General features: G+C 39.3%; 1 long non-coding RNA gene across 2 annotated transcripts; it reads right to left on the bottom strand.

The window, feature by feature from the left end:
* Window positions 1-3,665: 3,665 nt before the first annotated feature.
* Window positions 3,666-9,005, bottom strand: LOC113573204 (uncharacterized). 2 transcript variants are annotated; one of them, XR_014122781.1, is made up of 4 exons: window positions 8,767-9,005; window positions 7,254-7,331; window positions 6,687-6,850; window positions 3,666-5,456 (listed from the first exon to the last, which is right to left on the bottom strand). It is a non-coding gene; the product is annotated as an uncharacterized LOC113573204 (long non-coding RNA). The 2 variants fall into 2 exon arrangements; XR_014122780.1 differs by having other exon boundaries at window positions 6,687-6,847; window positions 8,767-9,004.
* Between the last annotated feature and the right edge of the window lie 1,879 nt (window positions 9,006-10,884).

Below are 10,884 nucleotides of genomic sequence, written 5' to 3'. Positions count from 1 at the left end.
GTTTTATGAATTAAGCAAAAAAAAATAAAGTGATTGCCCACTGTTAGGGTAAATCAGGAGCCCAGCTGTTGGTCTGCTGGTTGTGACAGGATGCGGGGTGGTGGTAAGTGTGGAGCCAAGGGTGTGTCTGCTGCCTTGGGCCAGCACACCACTTGCCATTTATAGAGCAATGATGTTTCAGCTGCATCACACTCTTCTGTGAAGCTTTCATTCTATAGTGTAGCCTCACATGCACCATACATGTGCAGGACACACACTGAAAAAGCTGGAATAGGCTGGTTGGTTAACTTCTATACTGCAGACCTGAGCTTAGAAAAAACCCATGTTCAAATTTGGTGATTTGTTTTGTTGGTTTAAGCTCTTAATACACATTAACAATTTAAACACTGGAACACAAGCTTACAAGCAACATTTATTTAGAGCTTGTGAGAGAAATGTTTTAATCCACAGAAATGGTCTTCAGGTTTAGCCTTACAGGCTGTTTGTTTTGAGCAGTCTGTGGGTAGCCTCTATATTTAGTGGCCGTCAGACACAACAGCATGTTTGTTTCACTAACACCACAAGATCTTATGAAACTCAGACCCACACAAATGTTGGGTGCTGGGCCTGCACTTGCAGAGTCCACATCTTAAACATTTTTAGAACTAAAATTTTGCCATTACACACACACACACACACACAAAAAACAAAAAACTTTCTTCCAGGAATAACCATTGTACAATGCCAGTACATCCTGCTGCTCTGCATGTGCATCCACTGGAGAGAGTTAGACTTTTTATTTCACAGGAACATTCTCAAAATGCACTCAGACAAAGCAATTATATCACCACACATTGTACATTTACAGATACTCATTGTACTAATTTGAGATGGCATGGCAAGCATATTTTCAGATGAAATAGACATTCTCCAAGGTAAACTGTACATTATAATTGAAGTTGAGGTGATGGATTTAATCCCCCTACATCACAGTCAATTATTAGACACTCTACATAAGAGTTCAAGTATATTTAAGTGAAAACATTTCTCCCGTGGGAGGTAATAATAATCTTTTGCACTTTTTGTGCAAGAAACATGCTGTTCTAGTGTAGAAATGGCAACAGCACAGGTATATTTAGTTTATTCCAGAGGTGTGGGACAGGAATGAGAATCAGTACCTTAGCCTGCTAATTACTTTAAGCTGCCTCGTGTGACAATGGTCACTCATTTCTATAATTGTCTATTGCCAGTAGAAGGAAATTATAAATTTGAAGGTACATTTCCTCAAGAAGTAGAGATGCTATAGTTGCAGTGATGCAAACAAACATACTACTACTGCACTACTTACTTACCCCCCTCCCCCAAAAAAACCCCTCACATATGCTAATGTTATAGTGAGAGGTTCATGTAGACCTATAGAGTGATTTAATTATGTTGCAGGATACACTTGAACAACTGGTATAAGCACAGGAATCAAAACAAAGGGGTCAGGAGAGATCCAACAGCATTCCTGCACGAGGGATTTATATGGCCATCCCAGATACGCTCATGAAAGGATGTGTCACCCTCTAGAGGTGGATTGGGGAAGTTGCTCTTTCATTGTCCCACAATATTTAAAACTGGAAGCTGTACAGCTGTAGTTGGAAGCTGTACAGTTGAGACTAGCACATATTTTGATTTTCACAAAGTTTACTGCTTCAGTTTTTATGGTGACAATTTGCATTAACTCTAGCTTGTGAAGAGTGATCAGATGAATTGCAAAGTCATTCCTTGCCCTGAAAATTAACTTAATTACATATATACTGCATTCCAGTCACTACATTTCAGCCCTGCCACAAAATGGCCTGCTAACCTCATTTCAGTGATCATCGTTAGCTCAGGAGAAAGTGTTAGCGAGAACAAGGCAGCTGATATCACTCTGCTCTTCTAATCAGCATGACAGACTGGTTGCTTTAAAAGGGTGGTGGTTCTTGACATTTTCTTCTGTTAACCATTGTTACCTCAAAAGAAACACATGCAGTCATCCTTGCATTGCATCAAAAGGGCTTCACAGGCAAGGACATTGGAAGATAGCACCTAAATGAACCATTTTTTGAATCAAAAACTTCAAGGAGGGGATCAATTGTAGTGAAGTAGGCTTCAGGACACTCAAGCAAGCTCCAGGACTGTCCCTAAGAGAATGCAGCTACAGGATCGGGTCACCACCAGTGCAGAGTTGCTCAGGAATGGCAGAAGGCAGGTGTGAGTGCATCTACATGCACATTCAGATGAAAGCTTTTGGAGGTTGGCTTGGTGCCAAGAAGAGCAGCAAAGAAGCTACTTCTCTCCAAAACAAACCATCAAGGACAGACTGACAATTGTAGGCAGTATGGGGATTGGACTGCAGAGGACTGGGATAAAGTTATTTTCTCTGATGAAGCCCCCTTCACACTGTTTGGAACATATGGACAAATGGCAGGGGAGGGGAGGGGAGGGGAGGAGGGAGAAAAAAAAAAAAACACACACACACACACTGCCATGAATAAGGAATGGTATCAAAACATCCTCCAAGAGCAATTACTCCCAGTGATCCAGGAGCACTTTGGTAATGAACAATGCTTTTTCCAGCATGACAGAGCACCATGTCACAAGGCAAAAGTAATAACCATGTAACCCGGTGAATAAAACATTGAAATTTGGGGTCCATGGCTAGGAAACTTGTCAGATCTCAATCTGATTGAGAACCTGTGCTCAATCCTCAGAAAGAGGGTGGACAAAACTCCAAAAACTGATGAACTCCAAGCACTCATAAGGCAAGAAGGGGTTGCCATCAGTCAAGATTTTGCCCAGAACCTGGTATCCAGCATGCCAAGGTGAATTGCAGAAGTCTTTTTTTTTTTTTTTTTTTTTTTTTAAAGGCAACAATGTAAATATTAAGTCTTTGCTTAAACTGGGTGCATGTCAAAAAGTTAAAACTTATGAAATGCTTATAATTGTACTTTATTATACCATGTAAACATCTGACAAGAATCTTTGAAAACCAAAATGTCCATCTCAAAACCTTTGGCCAAGACTGTACACTGATTAGCTAGTTGTGAGTGAGTGAGTGAGTGTCTCACTCATCATCTATGCTGTATGACACACCATCACCAAGGAGATTCTGCTTACCATGCCAGTGAGCTGACTTTGGTTTTGATGGTCAGAACATATGGTTGCCACATGGATGACCAGGCTAGGCTGTGACTCTCTGTCTTTGCTACAAATGGTGTCAAATTATATTGAGAGACCAGTAGGAGTGGTCATATGATTAGTAGGCCCTCCCCTGCTGTGGGATGGTTTGAAGCCCAGTGTGAAGCCCCAGGTGAAGGGTATGGGTGTAACCCTGGATGAGGGACACCTGGAACATGTGATGCACACTGGTAGGAACAGGTAGTGGGACGGAGGTAGTCACTGAAGATGAATGTGTTATACTACTGTGTGTTTGTGAGCTTGCAGAACACACAATTGCCTCCTGGAAGACTTGGGCTCAGGGTAGGTTTTGGCACCAGATTTAAACTGGGCCAAACTACAAAACTATTATTGGATGGGGAACAACAAACAAATGAGCAAATACAGCAAACTTTTAAGCAGAAGGATGTAAAACAAAAGATGGGGTTTAGACCATTAGCCGAGAGCACACAAAAAAAGACCAAGTCAAAAGAAAGAAATAGGAAACCAAGTTGTGGATATTTATTTAGAGATACAGTCAGCCAAACAATGTAGACAATTCAATAAAATATTTACAGTTAGGGGAATTGGGGGGCGTGGGCGGTCATTCCTATGTACTAGACATGTATGCCAAAACAGTGATTGCAAATCTGACATTTTTAGAATATTTTGTGCTCTGAATAAAACATGAAAATGATAAAGGCAAATCTTACACAGTACTACAAAATCAAGCACAGGAAAAAATAAATTTAAGGAAAAAAAAAAGTTTAAATAAGGGGGAAAAAAAAAAAAAAAAAAAAAAAAAAAAAAGTTATTTACTTTATGCATAGCCCACTGCACAATAGAGCACTATGTCTACAGTACAGCAGTAATGCCATTTAGCTGTAAATTATCACTTTAAATAATACTAAAATTAAAATCTACACTGCATCTCTCAACTGGGTAGTGCAGTCACAACATTTTGGAGCTCTTGTGAGAAAGGTCAAGATCAAGGCCAGGGGAGGGCAGGATTAGGTTTACTTGCTACAAAAGGCAAAACCTGACTAGGACCATCCCCGAATCAGCTTGGTCAGATATGTCAGAGCAGCCCAACAACAACTCAAAGCTAACCAAACAGAGAAGGGCTGATGAACTGTAGGGATCTGATCAATAAAGGGATGAATGAAGCTACAAACTGGTCAGCAAAGCTAGAGGCCATATCTAAAGGGGTTAGAGCTATAGGAAAGCAATTTTGGGGCTTTTATTGATTGCAGGAAAAGGATCTGAAGTATCTTATAATATAGACCCTACTCAGTGGTTTTCTGATGTTGCATACAAGTGAAACATATCAACCTAAACTGACTGGAAACAGTGCAGTGAGAATTCCCCATTTAAGTCTTTCAGAAGGACCACAGCAGAACCCAGCAGGCTAGTGTTATTGTCTTGAGTTCAGATAGGTCCTGGGAAAAGTTAAGAGGCTGTCACTTCTAAGTGCATATAGCATTCTATCTGTATGAGCAATGAAATTGTAAAACAATATCATAACTATCACAGTTATGGCAGTAAATAAACGATCAACTACTGTGCATTTCTAGCACACGAGTGTTTGGTTCCATTAACAAATGCATTTACAGCCTTTAGCAGACACTTTTGTCTAAAACTCTCTACATGGAAATTAGTCATTATTTGTTGCTAGTGTGCTATACCAGGAGAGCTGGAGAAGCACATTGCCACGGTGGTTCAATAATTATTGCTTTAACATTTCCAAAAATACCAAACACCTGCACTTGTGCAACCTCAGACACAGAACTCTCCATGACCATTGCATGCTCAACCAACACACGTGTTGGCCACAAAAATCAAGGTCATTAAGATGCTAGGACCCTGTAGCACTGCACACCCTCGAAGACAGAGCCTGATTCATTGAAATGGATAGGCTATTGTGACAGACATCAGTGTTCGTTTTCAGGGTGCCATGCTAAGCAACTGCTGACCCCCAGCCCCCAATCTGAGCAAGAGCACCACACTATACCAAGAAGAGTCCTCGTTAAGAGTCCTCTAACTATTACTCTGGCTAAGAGTGCCTGCTAAATGCATAAACTATCATAAATTAGAATAACAGTGCCAGTGACTTTCACTTTGACATGCAACAGAAATGTTTAGATTGAATAGATGAAGGACTATTTACTGGTTATACATTGACACCAGTGCATAGACACAGAAAAAGCAGACAAGACATAACAGCTGGTGGATAAAAATATAAAAATTCTTCAGCCAATGAAAAGCTCCTGGCCTAATCGAATATAATCCACCTATATCAGAAAAACAAATGGAGAAATTACCAGTAATCAAACATTGCTGTAATTCTGAACTAGATCATCCAACAACTGTTTCAGTAAGAAATACTCTCTATATCAAAAGAGGAGTCTGTCTTTCAGTCTGAAATTACTGTGCAAGTTTAAGGTTGTGTTTAGACTTGGTAGCTTTGCTATGATTAAAACAAACTTTGGTGTGATTGCTGTGTTAGTGTGGTTCATTAGATTAAGCATGAACACTTCTTTGAACTCTGCTGGGAACCAAATAAGCAGCCCAAGACCACTTGAGCAGATGATCTCAGTCTGTTCCTAAACCAAAACGGTGCGGTTCTTTGTTTCCTATTGTGTTCGAATAAAAGTGGACCTGAAGTCACACGATGAGAGACTAAACGTGGCATGACAGAACAAAAAATGTTTTCCATTACAGCCTGGTACAGGTATCGGAAATGCATGTTGTCTTCTCTTTTCAAATGTACTTTTTGGTATGTTCAGCAGAGTAATTTCTGGCACAGTTTTGACTTCACCACCTCTGTGTTACAGATGGTAAATATACCAGGTATATAAAACCATAAGTGCAGTAAGCACAGACTGCATCATAGGTGCATCACGTCACCTTTTTTAAAAAAATACTTTTGGTACAATTGTAAATTTGAGTGTGTGAATGCTAAGCAAACCAGGACTAAAATGCATCAATACATAATTTCTTGTTTAGTCCAGACCAATGGAACCAAACTACAAGTACAAACACACCATAAAATGCAGGAGCACAAAGCTAAATAAAGTAACACTGAAAGGTATTTGCTCTGGAGAGCAAACTGAAATCAGTTATTTCATCTGAGAGAGATCTGTGTCATCAATCTAAACCTTTTCCCAATAACTGGCTCAAACAGAAAGCATACTGCATAACCACTGTTATACTGAATAAGTTTTACTCTCCAAGATACTTGAAGTTCCAGAGTTATGAATCAAAGTCAAACTGCCATTTGTACCAATAATAGCAAGATGGCACAACTGTTCCTGGAGATCTGCTGCCCTGACGTTCCATTCCTTAGCCAGATCCAATATGCAGTTGGAACTAAACTCTTCAGGGAGTATGTCCAAGAACAGTGTGAGCTATCCCTGAGAGAGACACTATTAAATTAAAAAACCGCACAAGTTTGAATGCATGGCCCCAAATGTTAGGCAGTGCAGGCATGACAAGCAAACAACTTTATTAATGGAACTTGCCTGATTGCCTGTTACATGGTGCACTGGTTAGGTTGTTCTGATGAAGCGATGAACATGGTGTAAAAACATTTCCCCATTCTGCCCTTTGGGAAAACTCCAGGGTTGAACAGAACTCTGATGGGGATGCGTTTCCGCCACAGAAATTTTCAAGTCATAGTTCACTGCTAACACAATGTGGACATGGTCAACACCAACCAAACTGTGATGGTAAAGCAAAATGGCTAAGAATAATCGGCCACATTAGTGAAGCTTCTCAGACTAACAGTGCTGATCATGCATCAGATTCCTCTTTAATTTGCTAAGCATTTGCTGACAGGAACAGGTTCTAGTTCAGTGGTACCATGAGAATCTTCAGGAATTTAGGCCAATGTTAATGACATTTAAATACCAAGTAGCAGGTAGAATTCTTCATTTGAACACTACAAGCCTACCCATAAGGAACTCGATTTAGTACCTTAATAATAATATAAAAATCACTCAACCCTGTGATGCTGACCCCAGCCCATAGTGACCTGCAGCACTGTGTTAAACGGCTGTGAAAACAGGAAGTTCTTCCACTGCGCCTACCTGAGGCATGCCAGCCACAGCATCTACAAACCCTGCAGGTAGCCTGGAGACTTCTGCGAAGCCAAGCTGCCAAGACACCTGTAATGGGACATGACAGTTTAATTATAAACTAACAATTAATAATTTAATTATTAATTTGCACACAATGTAATTCTTTATGAAATTAACACACACAATTTCAACCCTTACCCCTTGACTTTAAAGATGTTCTTATTAAAACAGTAGAATACAGTAGAATATGGAGTTGTTTGCCATGTCAACAGCACACTCCATCTGCAAAACTACAATCTAAGCACATCCGTACTATTTCCAGTACTTTCACAATGCAATTTCACAAGTCTGTTTATTAAAATAAGCAACATGTTTAAATGAGCTTACAACTGACACCAATAGTTGCTGTAGGTGGAGTATATGCTGCTGTTAGCATTAGCACCATTACCAAATAAGACCTTAAGAAATAAGAAACCAAATTTTATCTAGTAGTTTTAAAAGCTGCGTTTAACAAGCCAACGCCGACGTTCAAGTTTTGCCAAAGCGTGATGGCACGAATGTCGACGATATTGTTACGTCAGTCCTTTAACCACTTTAATAGCACGATCAAATGGAGGACGCACGACTTATTACGGTAGGGTAAGGTAACTAGCTACACAATGTCACTAGCTAACAAGCCAAACAATTCCAACATCGACTTTCAAGCGAACAGTTAGCTAAATAATACAAGGCACCCAGCTGGCTAGCCACGTTATAGCTGGCTGGCTAACTAAGATTTTCGGGAAACTGACTACAGCTACAAAAGCTAAACAATGTGACTAAATTACATTGCCATACAAACATTGACAATGTTTTCATTCGAACGCCAATCACAACTAATTTCTCACCTATACAGTCGGACATCTCAGTTAGAATATGGCGTACACGAAAAAGTGCATTCCACTCCGGTCTATGCATGAGATTCCCGCGGACGTTTTGAGTCTGCCCATACTTCCAAACCACGTGATTGCCGTACTTGCGAAGTGATTGGTCATAACAATAGCCCACGATTAAATGCCATGAAGACTCGGGTAGAGGATTGTAAACTGATGTAGTGACTCTCTTACTCTTTAAACCCAGATCATTATGAGGCTTGGTGTGTTGCCCAGGCGACAACTACGGCTGGAAGTCCTAGCTACCTCATGTACCTAGCAAGGTACATTTAAAATAAAGTAAAGTAATTTCAGACAGAAATGTGCAGATACCATCTTCGGGGCACATCATTCTATCAAAGGTGCCTTTACATAGAATTGGTTACCTGTGCAGAGAAGCACTTGATATCTTCCATGTTAAGATAAACCTCCGTCCTAAACTACCCGTCTATGGGCACAACATAATCGAGTGTGTTCTTGGTACTAATTATATTAGGCGTATCAGATGTAACCTAGATACTATTTCCGATGGTACAAAAGCAAGTTCTCTAACTGCATCAGTTTTATTCTAACCAGCGCATACTATTTGTTTAACAACATCATGTTCTTACCTTCAATATTACATTTCTTTCATCTCACTTCACGTCCACTAAACTTCATTCATGAACAAAATTCAGCCGAAAATTCCAATACTGATAGAACATCAGTTATAAAAACAACTATATCTAACTAGTCTGTGCAAAAACCTCGCAATAAATAAATAAATAAATAAATAAATATTGCTCCCTTTGAGCTCCATGCGGCATACTGCCTCACAAGGCAGCTAATTTCCCGCGCTAGTACCCCGAAATATGTAGCTCCGACCGGAAACCAGCAAGTGGGTGGATACCAGCATTTTTTTTTTTTTTTTTTTTTGGGGGGGGGGGGGGGTTCTTGCGTCACCAAATAGTATAAAAAGCCAAAACCATAGGACGTCTTTATGCGGAAACGTCGCCGAAGGAAGTAGCTGCTAACATTTTATTGCACAGCCGTTTAGTAATTTCAGTGTACTTTTAAAAATTGTTTCTGTTATTTTATAAAAGGTAGAGAAAAGATGTATGTCCTCTGTCATTTTTAACAGTTAATTTATTTATTTTCGTGCGTGTTATTTCCATTTTAATTTATTTCTATTTATTTATAATATATTCTAAAGAGCATAGAAATTGGGGGAAGCCAAAACCCCCTGAATCAACTAATGAAATACTCTGTTTCTATCCACGATATTCCTGCGCCCCCGATGTAAAGACACATTATATTTTTAAAATTAATTTTAGATAATGAAACATGACAGGAACATCTAAAAGTAAGAGTAACTTACAACCCCCCCACCCCCGGAAATAGCCCGTCCATTCTGACGTCATCTTTACAGAAGGACAGTCAATGATCTGCCAAATGTTGCGCTAGTGAGCAGGTAAATAGAAGCTTACCTAAAGCGATTTATTAAAAGGACATATTCAGTGCTGTATTTCATATTTAAGCGTTAACATTTTAGGATACTGTCCTACATATCAATACTGTAGCAGTTCATTCGGCGAGTATCAGCGCAAGTCGCGATTCCCTCCTGACTAGCGTGATACTTAGCCAGCCGAGGTAGCTAGTTAACATTATACCGGTTAGCCAGCTGAGCTGGTTCCACCCTAGACTGTATTAGCTAGCATGCTACTAACTAGCTTGCCATGCTGGTCCACCCTTCCCAGTTTTATTTATAGTTTTCATTGCTTATAACTTTACCTGTTGCTATCAGCTTTATATGTCAGCGTAATAACAGCGTTACTTGGAAATATGTGATTCCCATTTAGTAAATACTAAATAAATAGCAACTTTGTCGAGATACATCCTCTCAGTCATCATCAGAAAATACCTTTCCTTTATTTTAAATCTGGCACATAAATATGACAACCGCGTGAAGACGGGCGATTAATCACTTGGTCACGAATACAGCATATCAGTGGAATTTGGGATTCATTTCCTGTCAGAAGTAATCATACACAACAAATGCAATATGGGAATCGTATTTTAGGAAACGTAAATCCATAATCTATTTGGTAAATATGCAACTTGTGATAAATTTAATATGTATGCTTCTATTGTCATATTTTTGCGAATCGATATTAAAATATTCAGTTCAAATTTTACGCTACATTTCATATGGCTACACTTAACCATTTTGCGTTCATGTTTGACAGTTATGACTATTCGTATACCTCGTTTTGTATAACTGCTTGCCGATTGCGTAAACTTGGGATCTGTCATATTCATCTACTACGCCTCGTTACAACATTGGGATATTTTTGTCAAAAAGCAAAACAAACAAACCTGTACTTATGGTTTCACTTTAATAAACAGATCGTACATTGACACAAACATTGAGCCAACAAGCTTTTATTGTCAACTATATCGTTCCATTATAACTAACTATATATATATATATATATATATATATATATATATATATATATATATATATAAGGGCATATGCTCAAGATGAAAATAACTCAAGATGACTCACGTAGAAGGCGCCAAAACTTGTTTGAGTGGGAGTGGTTTACGGGGCCAACAGGATGCACACTTCCACCGTCAACAAGCATTTACTGGGAATGGGGATCTGACACAGAGAGAAAAAACAAAACAAAGCCTAGATCAACATTATACAGACAGCACTTATTAGTCCAGCTGAGTAACACAAATAC

The sequence above is a fragment of the Electrophorus electricus genome, chromosome 3, assembly GCF_041902795.1.
Source record: "Electrophorus electricus isolate QZ-2024a chromosome 3, ASM4190279v1, whole genome shotgun sequence".
Classification (NCBI taxonomy): domain Eukaryota; kingdom Metazoa; phylum Chordata; class Actinopteri; order Gymnotiformes; family Gymnotidae; genus Electrophorus; species Electrophorus electricus.
This window is presented reverse-complemented; position numbering and strand designations above follow the sequence as displayed.